Source organism: Bacillus rossius, chromosome 7 (genome assembly GCF_032445375.1).
Source record: "Bacillus rossius redtenbacheri isolate Brsri chromosome 7, Brsri_v3, whole genome shotgun sequence".
NCBI classification, from domain to species: Eukaryota; Metazoa; Arthropoda; class Insecta; order Phasmatodea; family Bacillidae; genus Bacillus; species Bacillus rossius.
The window spans coordinates 53,430,724-53,446,685 of NC_086335.1; the positions used below are offsets into that span (position 1 = coordinate 53,430,724).

Genomic DNA, 15,962 nt, shown 5'->3' on the forward strand with positions numbered 1-15,962 from the left:
TTAAGAGTTCGCTGAGGCCCGAAAAGTAGTTTTAATTTTGGATCATGTATTTAAACTGTATTTCTAGAAGAGTTAAAATGGCTAAAACGCATGTTTTCAGGGTAATTTTTAGGCGTAAAACAACCAGTACAGATTATTAAAAGCACTTAAGGGACTTGCATTACACCTTTATCTTTATTTATCGGCCATATAATTTTACGGTCACCGCTAAAATTTCACAGTTATCCTGTAACGACTAGATGATTGCGTGTCCATTCAGAGCCTTGCGCTTAGAGGCGATACCGCGCTAGAAATACCAGCGAGCGTCGTACTTATCATCCCGCCTCACTAACACACATACACCCCTGACGAGGCGGGGCCCTTAAGGTAAAGGTTTCCTGCAAGTCCCGAACTTGAACTGAACTCAACAACTCCCGAGCTCAACTGGCGTAAATAATTCTTAAGTTTTTTCAATCGCAAAGTCCACATTTAGTGCGAGGACGCGGTCGTCGGTATGCATATCCCAACTCTCACAAAAAAAAAGAAGCATTCTTACGAGCAGACTGAGAAGCGACCACCTGTCCCGTCATCAGCAGCACCTGTCTGCTGCGGTCGCGCGGCAGATGGTGAGCAGGTTAGCCAACCGCAACCTGACAGCCAATGGAACGTATTCGGAGAACAACCCAGTAATTTTTTTAAAAAAATTTGTAACTGGGACAGAAATATTCATGTCAAATTACAGATACTTGTAAATTTGTACATTTATACGAAAACAACAAAATGGCGTTCCCAGTAATACTGAGATTTTTACCCGGGCGTTTGCGCTGTGTGTTGTCCCAGTGCCTACAACAGTTAGAATTATTTAAAACCCGTTCCTTAAATAGCTTCCCAGGTTTAACTGCGCACATTAATAAGCATGATACAACAAAATGAAGTCAAATTGTTGAATATTCGATTAGCTTTTCCATGGTTTAAAAAATAATACTTGAATGAAACATCAATTAAAATATAAAATGAAGCGCCAACTTTCGTAAGAAATAGTGTAATCTCGAAAAAGCGTATTTAATTTATCCAAAAATAACCATAGCCATGTGTTGCACAAAGTTAAATTTTTTTCCCCTTGTAGCATTACAAACAATTTCTTGGCACCTGGTTTCAAGAGGGATCTTTTGTAAAAATACAGATATTTTTTTCTGTGTGAGTTGTTGCACTTTCATTCCATCATTATTTATCCAAGCACCTGGGAACAAATCTATAGTATTCTCAGGTGGTAGGGGCTAACCTTTAAGGTCAAAATCACAAGGTTTATATGCATGCAATAACAGGAAAATTTAAAATACTTAAAAAAAACTGTTCCTTAACAAAAATAGTTTTGAGGTTATTATTACCTTTATCATCCTCCTTTTCATAGTTAACGATTTTGAAAGTAGCGAGGGTCTCCCGCACGAAACATAACGCCCACGATCTGTTAAAAATTTCCACCTCAAAATCACGAAGAACGCTGGTTACGAATTATCCAGGGAACTGCGTAAATTAACCGCCATCTTCGAAAAAAATTTACGGGTACTAAGTTCAATTAACTTAGAGCATGAATCCACGAGAATAATCTTGGTATACCAGCAAAACTTAAAAAAAAATAAAAAAAAATAAAATGTTAAGACTTTCTGCAATAACGCTCTTATTTCTTCCGCACGTGTGTTTGTCCTGTTTATAACCGTTGGGGGAGTGAGAGTGAGAGAGAGAGAGAGAGAGAGAGAGAGAGAGAGAGAGAGAGAGAACAGAACTCGGAAGATTAAATACGGCGTAGTTTGTACGAAGATACAGTTATCTAAAAGTACGAAGAACTTGGGAGGTCCGTTGATTTACTGTGATTTCTAGCAGCGCGCGTGAGTGTCCGCTAGCGGGAGACGGCGTCTCTCCGCCTCTGCGCCTCTGCGCGGCTCGCTGCTCTGTGTCCTCGGCACCGCGCTGCCCTGCGGTCGCGCAGCGCAGCTGTCGCCGCAGCTGCCTCAAGGTGCCGGTGGGGTGGAGAGGGGAGGAGGAGGGGTAGAGGTGTGTTTCCTCCTCCGCCGCAAGAGTCCCGCTCCGCGCCCCGGCGCCAGATCGCAGTTGCGTCACCGCGGCGGGCGACAGTCGCGCGACCCACTTACCGCTCGCTCGCCGGCGCACCCGTGTGCTGCGGCGTGGTGCAACCTCGCCAGCGACATACTGTATACGCCCGAAACATCGCGTAAATTTGTGCTCGATAACGTCACTATTAACTAGAATATCCGTTGTTAAAAACAATAACTTTCGCAGAAGAAGAAAAAAGTATTTAAGAACTGTTTACACAATGCAAACACTACACTCCAGTCATTATTTTGGGCGTCTAACCAACATGACGCAAAAATTAGCATAAGGGAAAAAAAACCGACCATACAATTATCATGTATTCATGCAGACACCTGGGCACACGTTCCTGCGTCCCCCCCCCCCCCCCCCCAAATGTAGAGGAAACAGATAAATCTACGCTTTAAACATGAACTTAATACTAACATACACACGCACAGGACCGTCGAGAGAAATTAAGGTCTCAGGGGCAAATAATTTTGCCTCGAATAGAGATAGATGTGAAAATTTTTATCAAGATAAATGTGCAAATTTTTATCCCAAACAATTTTTTAAAAAAAAATTATACACTTAAAGACTGTATGTAAGCGTTACCATGGCCACAACTGAAAAACGTGATCCGCGCGTATCGCTTAACTTGAAAAAGGTTTGTAAGCAACAGACTTGAAAATCTTGTCCTGCTGTCAGGGTAAACTCGCGCATTATACACATTAACATAAACATCTCAGAACTCAGAGCTGTGTACGTGTGTACGCAGATGTAGTTGTTGTTTCCCAAAGGAGATGAAGACTCACCAGACGAGGATTGCCCGCTTCGCCGCGTCTCCCCAGTCCGACGGCCCGGCCAGCCTGGAACCAGAGGAAAATCTTCCGTGAGTCGCGATCAGACCCCCCACATAATTCTGTGGGCCCCGTTGCTAGAAGACATGATGCCCCCCCCCCCCCCCCTTATTTTTTTCTAACAGAAATTAAAAAAAAATTTTTTCCTTTTATGTATATTGTTTTATTTTTTTTTTAACATTTTCACAATTATTTTTAAAACACATTAAAACTAGTTTTAAGTCAGTGTTTCGATTGTCAACGTAAAATTGATTTTGAATAATGGCAAATAAATGAGTGTAAGTGTTCTGCACTTGTCAACACGGTGCCACGTCAATTGGTGGTGGTTTTGTTACTCGCAGTTGTAGATTCAGACACGTTCTGTACGCACAGCATATTTCGAATAATATTACTCTGGTGAAATATTTCATCGGTAACTAAATTTAGGCCTTTGCTTTTAATTGTTTTCTATGATGTATTTAAAATTGTCTACTTTTTTGATTTAAGTTTTTTTTTCCTTTCCTTCGCAGCGCCCCCTAGACCCATGGGCCCCGTTGCCGTAGCAACGGTAGCACCGGCCATGTGGGGGCCCTGGCTCGCGATTATGACGGGTCTGGTGGCTTCCGCAGCAATACGGCCACGCCTCTCACTAATCATTTTTCCTAACCTAGGTTTAATTGTTTGGGAGGGTTCTGGGTTCTGGGCTAACACGGACGTGGTGAAATTTCCAGTGGTTTGTAGTAGGTGATCCCGTGTTTAGAAAGAAAAAATTCGGAGGGGCGATGGGAGCATTCGCCACCCCCCCCCCCCCCAAAAAAAACATATTTGCCAAAAAAAATCTTGTACTAAAAAAACCCTGGAGCAATCCAAAAATTAATCTCCTCCAGAGACCGCGCCTATGCTATAAAGTAAAAAAATTTGTAACAAACTTTTCAAGGCTTCAGAAATGCGTTGAAATAGCCTTTCAAGTGGTTTTTTTTTTAATATGGGACTTACCATCTAACTGAGAGGTATTGCCTACCACCAAAAACTTCCCGATCATCCGCCAACTCCCAAAATAAAGACCGTGTCCACCACTGAGTGAAAGCCCACGACCCTTTGTTTCCAAAACAAGCGCCCCTAAAAAAAAAATTTTTAAGCTTTTACAATACGATTTGTTCGTTTTATAAAAAAAAAAAAAGCTGAACAACTCCACTTTAATACGACGAATGTGACGTCAGTTGGACCAACACAATATGCGATAAATATTAACACTGTACTATTATCGCAGTCCCTGTTCATAATTTGCACTAATATCGTACATGTTTAGTTTTATGAGTGGGAAAAAAACGAAAGCAAAGTCATGTTTGTACTTTAAACTGATATTAGCATTTCAGCAACTTTTTTTTTCCAATTAGTTTGAGGTAAACATGTGTTTGGAATCGTTTCTAAAATAATTTGAAGTTATAAATGTTCCTTCGGCCATCCCCACTAACAAGTAACACCTAAACTCGAATTTTTATTGAAAATTAAAAAAAAAAATCAACATCAATAAGCTTGTATGTAAGTAGGAGATTTTTATTATTATGAGTAACAAAAAAGTTCAACCAGACAAAGTTGAATGTTAGAAACTTTGTGAAGCATTACATCCGTACAAAGAAATTTAAAAATAAAACATCCTGCCTTAACCTTTGCAGCGAGAGAATAAATTGTAGTCAATGTTTCCCAGTTAGACAATAATGAACCACGGTACAGGTACACTTGCGTTGGAGCTGTCTGTGGGAGTCTCTTGCGCACGGCTCTGACGTCACGCCCCCCCCCCCCCCCCCCCCCCCGATTTCCAGCCGCCGGCCCAGCCTTCGGATCGACCTTGCTTCTCCCTCTTCAACCTTGTCTGTGTCGCGTTGCATGTCTCAAAAATCTACAGTTCTCAAAAGAAGTGAACCCAGTATCAAAACACAAGAATTAACAGGAAAAAATAATAAAACAAAATTGACAAATTCTTCTATAAAAATAATTACAATTTCTTTATTCCTCAAATCGACTCAAGCTAAATATATCAAACCAAGTGATTCTCATTAACACAAAGTTGTTAATACTTTGTATGGCACCCATAAAATAAACATTTTTTTTATTTAATGCAAGCCTTCGTGTTTGTCTCGGTAACATTTGTAAAACCTTACAAACAAGCTGCGCCAAACAGAGTCGAATAACTTGAACGAGTAACTTGCAGTGTGAACGAACGTCGACGAACCACTTATGGCACGATTCGTTTCGGAAGTGTCTGGCCACTGAATTTTTGTATTCACAATAATCCTATTTCTGTGCTTTAAAAAAAAAAAGTATTGCCCAAACTGTCAGAGCATGGCATGATGTTCGTTTGTGAAGACTCGCAACCGCATGAAGATTAAAAAAACTAGTTGACAGAACAAGGATGGCAACAGGTACTACTTTTGAGAACTGCTTACGTGGCACGGGCTATACGCCCGGCTAACACAGTGGTTCGCCGCACAGCGAAGCCCCGATGTGGCAGGCTCTTCGGACCCGGCAACCCTCGCACCAAGTGCCCCCGGCAACAATCGATCCCGTCGTTCGACCGCGGATATACTGTACGTCCGCTCCGGACTTTCGGTCCGGGACGTTAACAGACAGTGCGCGAACCCCCTTAATTTAGAGGGTGCGGGGGGGGGTCATTATTTCCCTTCTCCCCTTCGTGCAGTCGGTGCGGACGGCACTGCCTGGCCGCCAGCGCTCTGCCGCGGGAAGTCTCGACCTTAAAAGCTCTTTCCCTCGAGATTGCGAGAGGGCCCGAGCATCGACATATCACGCTGCCCGCGGGGTTGGGTGATTGTATCTTTGAGGGGGCGGGGGAGGGGAGGAGGGGAGGGGAGCTGGCCAATACCGCACTTTCTCCCCGCCTGGAGGCTGCGCTGGTCCTCGCGAGGTCACCTCGGTCACGCCTGCCACCACTACAAACACGACAGCCCCCACCGCGGCATGGAGGTATCAGTCCACGGGAAGCCTTCGTTTCACAGACGAGAGAGCCACACCCGAAGTACCCCGAAGTTATCATGATTTCTCGGTATCTTTAATGTAGCTATCCTAACCAAATCAACCGTCCACAATGTTTTAAAGTATTTATAATGTAGCTAACTTAACCTAATTGACCATTAGTATCCTTTTATCAACACCGCCATATTTATTTACAATGAACCAAAAAAAACCGAAGATGCACGATCGGAGGTTTAGCTCTCTCGTCTGTGAAAGAAGGCTTCCCTCAGCCCACGGAGTGGGTGTCTGTTCTAAAAGCTGAAGTCACCATGTTCAGCGAATCGGTCCGCGAAACAAACCGTAGCTTTCCAGACGCGCACTAATGAGGGCAGCGAGTTCCAAACTCCCGAACCAGCACGGCGTCTGACCAACTCTTCTTCCTGGGCCATACTTCTTGCCCTTTACTGAACCTTGAACTGGCCCTGGTTCCCAGGAAAGGCTGTAGGGAGGTGGTCGGGTGGAACTGCGCTGCTGTGGGAAATTAAGCCAGCGGACGTGCCGAAACGTAAGTTAAGACGAGCCGCGGGAGTGCCAGAAATCGCTCGCATAAGGCTGGCTCTTAGAACCAAGCTGTTCTAATAGCTTGCAGGACATAGCACTTCTTGTCACGGCTCGGAGGAGAATTACAGGCGACTGAACGTGCGCCAAGGCGGGGATAAGACGATATCACTTGCTGGTTATTAGTTGGTAGGCAAAATTATATTTATACTGGGAACGATTGAGGAGACAGGTCTGACAAAGATTAAACGGGAGTGTACAGGAGGCGGAAAATATATTTAAGTTCTTACAGCAAAAAATGAATGGCAACAGAATTTTTCAAAAATTCAAATTTAGAATTGTGCAAAAAATACTAATTGGCGGCACACTACCAACGATGTTGCGAGCAAGATGATTAATAAATAGGGGCATGCATATTTTGTGAAAATATTCCGAGACAAGCTGAAAGTTAAAACACTGTAGCATCGTCTGTGTTTTCTTGATTGGGTGAGTTTCTTTAATGTAAATCACAACGCCAATCACAGTAGTTCAGTGCGGAAGCAAACGCGTCCCGAGTGGCTCGGTCAGATAAGGCAACGTCTTATCTCGCACACGGCTGCCAATCACAAGAAAGAAACCGTTGGGGCGGGTATACCTTGTTGCAGTCTAATAGGCGTTCAGGTAATTTTTTTTTTTCACGAAAAATGCATGCCGCTATTATTAATAATTATTAGGGGCAGGCATTTTTCGCGAAAAAATCTGAACGTCGTTTAGACTGCTTCAAGGTGTACCCACGCCAGCGGTTTCTTCCTTGTGATTGGCGGCCGTCTGCGAGAGAAGTCGTTGCCTTACTTGACCAAGCCACTCAGAGCGCGTTTGCTTCCGCAATGAATTACTGTGATTGGTAGGGACAGGAAAAATTCGCGCGTTCAATGACCTATAGGATGAACTCCATAGTTCTACGTACACTCGGTCAAATGCCACCCACTCATTGGCTGCTGTTTTGTGAGACGTCCCAACGTAGCAGCCTGTGATTCGATAAAGCTTTGGTCGGGCGTTTCTCATTGGCCCAGAGTCATCCAGGTGAGTTGTGAGCCAATAGCAGAGGCAGCACTGAGGTATAACTATTTGTATTTTAGCCTATCGCGAAATGAATTCGCGAATTTTTCCGGTCTCTAGTGATTGGTGTTGTAACAATCGACGTGTACCTGAAAGAAACTCACCCTATCACGAAACACAGACGATGCTACAGTGTTTTTAACTTGCAACTCGTCTCAGAATCTTTTCGCGAAACATGCATGCCCCTAACAATTACACACTGAAGATAACCGAGCTTCCACGTTAATACATGTACGTTTATGTGTATACATTGGGGTAACTTTGATGTCTGGTCGCGAACGGAGGTAACTGGCCACGCCTCTCGAGCTGGCCAGCCAGTAATAAACGCACAACCAGTGGAGTGAGTGTGAGTTGGGCGTGGTCCCCATGGAGGATGAAATGTAGGAGGCGTCCCCGGCTTCGCAGGGCGACGTCGTTGGGATGAACTGTACGATGCCCGCTTGGACGCACTTGAAAGGTGCGCAGACCTTCAAGAAGAATATGAAAACTGCTCAAGGTAACCGAGTGTGATCCGTTCGTGAAAAGAAGTATTTAAGAACGCGCTAAAGGGCAGACGGGTAGTTCTGTTTCGTTGTTTGGTTTTTAAACTGTATTTTTTTTTTAGGAGAGTGAAAATGGCTAAAACGCGTGTTTTTTTCAGAATAATATTCAGGCATTGAAATACCCGGTAAAGATTTTTGAAAGCACACCAAGGGCTTTTCATTACACCTTTATTCTTCATTTCTCCGCCATCTAATAATATGGTTGCCGCTCAAATTTAAGATTTGTCCTGTGCACGACGAGAAGACTGCGCGCCTGTCCACAGCCTTGAGCTTAGGGGTGATACCAACGTAACAAATATACACACCCCTGACTCAAAAGACACTATGCGTTTCTGCCGCTGTCTTAAACTTCCAGGTTTTTTTTTTTTTTTTTTTTTTGCTGAAAAACCTTTCTACAGCTTTTCTTATAGTTCGCTATGCAGGTCACTCAACAAGGCACTAAGTAAATTTATCAAAAAAATCGATCATGTAAATAATCGATCTAGAAGAAATTACTGAAGTAGAAACTGGCAGCGGCTCCGGTTCAACCGCGCACATTATGAAACCGGTCTTAGACCAGCGTTTTCACGAAGCCAGTTGACACGCCAGTAACTGGAGTCCAATTAATTTTTCGAGTTTTCCACACGTTTGCAAGATTACTGGCTTGACAGAAGGTGAAATAAAAATGGTGTGTGTGTGTGTGTGTGTGTGTGTGTGTGTGTGTGTGTATGCGCGCGCATCGTGAATTTGTGTCGAGAAGATTTAAAAAATGGATAATTACGAGAAATTTGTCGCGAATTCATTTCTGAACGCATGCATGGTGCTCATGGAAGAGAGAGAGAAAAGAAGGTGTGGACAGGAAAATGAATATTGAGGAGAGATAAACAAGGCGCCCGTCACAAGCACCTACTTAGCGAGTTGCGAGTAGAGGACCTAACAGAATATAGGGCGTGCTTACGAGTATAATAGAGGCTCCGGCTACAGGATGCAGAGTGAGGATTGTGATTGTGCCGTCCGCCACCTTGGATTGTGAAATCATGCAATCAAAATGGCGGCCGTGATCAAGGTCAAATGTCACCTCCAGAGGCTTACAGGAGGCTGGTAAATAGGGGATTTAAACCTATTTGAGAACATTTAGTCGTTTTAAAACCAAAAACAAATAAAAAAAAGTATAATGTTGAATTATTTCCATTTTTATGGGAAATTTTCCCTCGAAAAGGCAATTTTAATTTTTTTTAATTTTTGGTGAAATTTTTTCCCCAAAAACTAGAAACTTTGGGTCATTTTGGCGAATTTTGTGAAATTTTTTAAAGTCGAGTACAAAGTTCAATGTCAAGGTAATCCAAGATGGCGGACAACGACACAATCACAATCCTCACCCTGCATCTGAAGCCAGAGCGCCTATTATATACCACTCCTACGAATGTCACCCGTAAGTTCAATGAACTGCTAAAATTGTTAGCCCCAAAACTGTTAGGACACCACAGTGAGAGCTGCTCTCAGTTCATAAAAGCTGAAGCGAGAAGTGACTTTCAAATACACTGGTGCAGGGAATATAAGTCACGGAAGTTTACAACGACTGTTTCTAGTGTCGAAGTCTACCACGTCGTCCTTCATTCCAGATTGTATGCTCCGACCAGGTCGAGGACCGCGTGGGGTGAGATGTCGTGCAAACGAGTAGTGACGGAATTCTCTTCAGATGGTAGTAATCCAAAAATATCTTTCTTCTATAATTTCGTGTATTTTCTCGTCATATTAAATTAATTCATAACATAACCAGATATTTTAATTTCTTTATAAAACATTTTATCATTATAACAAACGTTTATTAAATGTTTTTTTAAAAGAAAATTAAAGGCCAAATTACATTAAAACCATATCATTAAATAAAAAAACATGAATAGTAAGATGTACCTATCGTATTTTTACTAGACATCCATAGGCTATTAAAAAAAAAAATCTTACAACCCCGAAAAAAAATCAGGTTTTTTTAACTTTGGGAAAACCTAATTCTAATTTTAATGATTGATACAAAAATATTTAAAAAGTTACGAAAAAAAGGCTACATACGAACAGTTAAATAGCAATTGTGTAACACACGATTTCATGGTCATAATTTATGCTAGGATTGAAACATTATTTTGCCTTAAAAGGTTTTCGAAAACATTAAAACTATATAAACTTTAAATAAACTAATAACAATACTGCAGTTATATACAATCGTATATCAAATCATGAGAAAATTCACAAGGAATAATTGAAGCCAAATAGTTTATATCAGCCATGTGCCCCATGAAACCAAAAATTCTGGTTCGGATCCAAATTCGAACAGCCCCTGAAGTTTACCGAATTCTAAACTAAAGTGCGTCAACTCAAAATCACCATGTTTGAAAAAAAAAGCCGGTATTTAATTTTAAAAAAAATTAAAAAAGCTACGTTACATGAACGATGTCAGTCGTATTGTATGGAGCTAAGGCGGAAGTTAGTTCATTGACTTCCAAACACGCGATGTCATGCATTCGTGGGCACTGCGGGTACTAAAGTACGCAACATAGCGTAAAAAAAAAAAATCGGTATTCCCGACCGCAGAGTCAAAGAAATTCAAGAGAAAGTTCTCGCCGTGGGACTGTTACGTCCGGGAGAGAGAGAGAAAATTTACACAAAACAGACTTGTGGGTTGGCGACGTGTTTCGACCGACTGGAGCGCTGCATCTGAGCCGCGACGGCGGCTACCAGCGGAACCACGCAGCTGAGTCTAATCGCTCGAGCATTCCCCGCCACAAAGAGGCCGCAAATCTGTACCTGTCCGTTCGATCACTCAAACAGGTTCGCGCTTATTTATTCGGGTGGAGTAAAATTCCCGTTCTATTCCGATGGCATGTTTGCCTAGAGAACCTTAGCCTTCGGGCGCAGCTATTTCAAAGCTTTGTACGAGTTATAAGACTGCGACCATAACTTGACCCTGTATTTTAGACCTTAACAACGCTCATCCAAAAGCGAGGTGGTGCGCTGGTGAGCGATACAGCGATAAATCGATCTCCGCCGATCTCTAGCTACGAAAGACAGCACTCAAACCAACGGACGTTTATGTAGGTGGCCACACTGGCGCAAGGTTCACGATAAATCGACTTAGATCGATGCCATGAGATCTCTAGCGACGAAAGACAGCATTAAAACCAACGGAAGTTTATGAAGGTGGTGACACTGGTGAAAGGCTCACGATAGAACGATGCTGCGCGTCGTCGCTAACGAAACTGCGTTGGTTTATTTTTTTTTATTGTCTGCCAAAGAACCAACGATTTGCACCGTTCAGTCTCATAGTCGCGTGATCAAATATAAAATCTATTTTAAAAAACTAAATAAAATGGTCCTTACTGATATTCCCACGTATTCGAAACATTTGTTGTGGTGTGTCGTATGAGGATTTAGATGGTGAAAATTTCTGTAAGTTTGCGGAATACTGTTGGAAGGATGGACGCGAAAATGCTTGTTTCTTTGGCAACACGTGCTCATCGTCGACATCGAACAACAAGGAACGACGCGTCGCCAACGCCATCAGGCCGCAGTTGTGCGATCCAGGCAGACCACCGTAAAAACCCGTACACAAAGGACACCGACCACATTGCAAGTGCAACGAAAACGGACGCCGAACATAGTGCCCGTTCACGTGATTAGTTAATTAAGTCTTTTAATGTTGTAAATAGCTCCTAGTTGTAGCTTAGGCTAATCCCACATTAAAAAATAGTCGTCTGTAATATAAACAGTTTGTGTACTATAATTTAAAGTTGATTGCAAGTGTAACCCTATTAAATGTAATTGTGTAGCTACGCAAGATTGTTTTTTAACATTGTATAAGCAGCGCTTGATAGACATTGAGCCAAAAAAAGGCTCACAAACAATGACACAAGGATTTTTTTTATTTTTTTATTTTATTTTAGTGTAATGTTGTTTTTTGAAACATAAATTAAATCATACAAACATTTTATTTATTTTTTTGCAAAGGAGCAATGACAGCTGGAATGCCCATGTAACCAATAAAAACTGTATAGTGCAAACATGTATAGTAAAAAGCTTTGAATTTTGATTATTTTTTTTTTTGTTGTGCTCTGGTCGTTCGCAGTGTTATGCGCACAGGCGATGCTTCCCGAGTCTGGCCCGGAGAGCGGGGGGCAGACGTCTGGGAGGAGGAGACGTCCAGACACGAGCTCCGTGGAGGAGGGAGGGAGGGTCTCTCCAGCGGGGAGGGGAAGAGGCTTGTCTTCCTCCCCCCGCGGGGTCGCTGGCCGCGAGAAGGCATCTCAGGGCAGCAACCGCGACAGACGATGTCGGCCGACAAGCTGGCAGAGGGTTTTTATGCCCGTTATACAATGTCACGGAAAAACGGAGACGGATCACGTGAACGGACACGCATTTCGCGGAACAGAGTTTCTAGAATAGCACGCGGACGGAGACAGACCCTAACGGACTAGCACAGCATCCCGTATACGTTGTTCCATGCAAACAATAGAAACCGAGTATTTGATGCGGTGGTAGCCATGTTTAAGTTCTAAATAAATGTTAAAAATTGTTTCAGGTACAAGAATATCTGGTGTTTTATTATTACTTTGTGGTTTATGTTTATTATATGTGTAAATTCTGCCGGTGCTATTATCTCGAAGCATTATATATATATATATATATATATATATATATATATATATATATATATAATTGTTATTTCGTAACCTTGAATTGCAATCTCATTGGTTGCCATTTGTTACGTTTCCGTGCATTGTGGAAGCAGAAGACGCGATAGTGGAATGTTTCTGTGGATCCGTCTACGTTTCCGTGACATAACAGAACAGGCCTAGCAGGAGAGGGAAAATCCCCCATTTGAACGCGAACTCACAACTCCTCGTTGACAAAGCTGTTATTAGAGGGAAAACACTCATCGATACACAACAGGGGGGGATACCGGTACAGTAACATTCGATCATGGCCTACAGCAATGAGCCATCACAGCAGTTCCTCGGGTGATTTCGGGGGAATAACGGGAACTTGAAATCAGGATGTTCGGACCGACATTTGAGCCACCTCGTTACATGTCATCGAGTATTGAGGGGTGAACTTGTAAAAGAGGGGAGGGGGCGAGTGTAGGAATCCTGATCGCCTTCGTAGGTTGTCAGATAGCCAGAAGATCATTACAATCATTGCTAATCCTAAATTTGAAAAAAAAAAAAAGTTTTTTAATTACTCTTTATGCAGGACCAGCGAAACCAGGTCTGGCACCCTAGGCTGAAGTCGCATTTTCCGCTCCTCCCATAACTAGTGACACTGTATATATGGACTATCATTTAAAATTTAAAAATCTTGTTTCTTAAAAAAAAGTATTTTATGTTAACGTGGTACTCAATTTCAAATAAATATATTCGAAATTAAAAAAAAAAAACATACAGACGAAGAAAGACGGATTTTTTTTCAAACGATTTGGAAGGGGATGTTTTGGATTATGTTTTAACAAATAAGTTAGCTTCCACAAGTAATTTTATTTGAGCAGAGCTAGCTTTCGCTTTATTATAAAACCATTATCAATGCTCTGCAAAATAAAAGAAAACAAAAGAAAACCAATGAATTTAAATTTAAAAAAAAAATCGTTACAGATATCAATGTTGAAGAGGCAAAATTTGCATTGAACTGTTTTTTTACTAACATTTTGATTTTTTTTTTACCACCCTTTCTGCCACCCCTAATATGTCGCCGCCCTAGGCGGTCACCTGACACGTCTAAAGCCGAGGCCACACAGAAAGCTTCGCTATGCTTGCGATGTTCGCGATGTTCGTGATGTTCGCTATGTTCGCTATGTTCGCTGCGCCAGGTGGCCACACAGGATAGTCTCTATCTAGTTCGCGATGTCGGAGAGACTCATGCCGTGGGATTCGAGTGATGATTCCGATTATTCTGCTGGTTCTCACAGTACGTGACCGTAAAAAGAAATGGGTTCATGAATTTCATATAAAAACAAAAGAATATGATGAATTTTATCATTTGATGAAGCAATTGCTGGTAAGAACGAAACCAAATGTATGGATTATTTCAGGATAAATTCCACTCAGTTTGACAGCATTCCATTGGAATCAAGTCCCAGGCATTGTCCTGCAAATCCTGTCATCTATATTCTTCCATCAATTTATTCCATAAACATGAATATTTTCGTAATGTTTTAATTAACTTGACCGTCGACTTGACAATTTAAAGCACAATACTGAGAGATATTAAACATTAATAAAAAGCAAACGCAGGAGTACAACACAATTCCACGCGAAAACATGTTTTTATCTGCGCATGCGCGAAGTCAGCGACGTTTTATAAAAATTGCCGAGAACCAAACACCTGGCGACGTCGCCAACATATATAACGTAGCGAACATAGCTAACACAGCTTTGTGTGACCAGTGACACCTGCAATGCAGCTGGCTATATTTTACTCGCGTAGCGAACATAGCGAGCATAGCGAGTATGGCGCCCTGTGTGGCCGCAGCTAAACGCCTCTGGCGGAGTCCCGCTCGTAACTTTCCTACCAACGGTTTTTCGTAAAATTAACACACTAAACTGTGTTTTAAATGATTTTGTTTAGGTAACAACGGCCTAGCCTCCTATGGTTTTATTTTCAAATATATATTTAATAGTTGAATGAAAATCATGCACAAGGATGGGTGTTTTTGTCATTTTGTTTTCATATATAGAAAAGTTTTGAAAAAAAGCGATAAATCAAAGAAATTTTTTTTCACGTGTGCGAAGGAGATTTTGTCACTATATTTATACGAAATAATGTCCAAAAGGATAAAAGAAGAAAAAAATCTTCAGTGATTCTCTCTGTGTTTATAAATTACACAAGACACGCAAGAACGCATAAAAACGCAGAGTTTAGTAACGACGTTTTCAAACACACTTATTGCGTAGTTTACAATCCCGGGCCTAAAGAAGACATTTTAGGCGGATCTTGCTCAAACTCTGGTTCACATTTCCACGAGGGTTTGTCAAGAGACGAGAGACAGGAGACAAGAGACAAGACTCCTCCGTCCGACCGAATGTCGCGATGGGCGGCCTGCTTCGTGGTTGTCCAACACAGAAAAACAGGCGACGCGAGTGACGAAACACGCCAGCCAGTCGACACCGGTGGACGTGTTCACAACACGTGTGGAAAAGATATATTTGATGGTTTATGTCCGCGACTGTTCGTTCAGGGTGGCGACAAGTCGACACAGAAACTGTAGGTCCGTAAGGTCGATAACAGAGGCTGACAGCGAGTTATAACCATATGAAATCGTAAATATATGGAGCTTTTTTTTCTAATTGTGCAATGGTTTATAATTTCGTAACAGTCAAGCGTGAGTGAAATCCAGGTAAAAATTTCATTCAAGCCTAAAATTGTAATGAATAATATGCTTCTTCAACCAAGGTAAATGAACGTAAGTTTGGGTCAAAATCACGATTAACATTCCCACAAGCACTGCTGATGTATTACTTGCGTTTGCTGGTGAATTAGAATATAAAAAATTAGTTTTGTGAGGTCCTGATAAATTGCATACGTATGTACTTACATCGCAGATATTAGTGTGAAATTGTTAGAAACATTACTGTGAAACTTGATTTAAGCTTTTGGACATACGCCATTGCTATGCACATGTATGTCTGTAGAAGAAAACTACAAAAAAACACAAATGACAAAAACACAAATTAAGCAAAAAATTGCTGTTGTCAGGATATAAACTCCATACAATACTCCACAACAGGAATATGGTATTTGTTTTTCTTCGTCTGTTGACCATATTCCTGTTGTGCAGTATTGTGTGGTGTTTATATCCTGACAACAGCAATTTTTTGCTTAATTTGTGTTTTTGTCATTTGTGTTTTTTTGTAGTTTTCTTCTA

At 41.7% G+C, this 15,962-nt stretch overlaps 1 protein-coding gene across 1 annotated transcript in view; it reads right to left on the minus strand.

The window, feature by feature from the left end:
* Positions 1-15,962, minus strand: part of LOC134534030 (uncharacterized) — a 320,338-nt gene that overhangs the window by 219,083 nt on the left and 85,293 nt on the right. Inside the window, exon 2 of the mRNA XM_063371973.1 lies at positions 2,883-2,936. The gene's annotated coding sequence lies outside the window, so the exon portion shown is untranslated. The remainder of the gene's footprint in view (positions 1-2,882; positions 2,937-15,962) is intronic.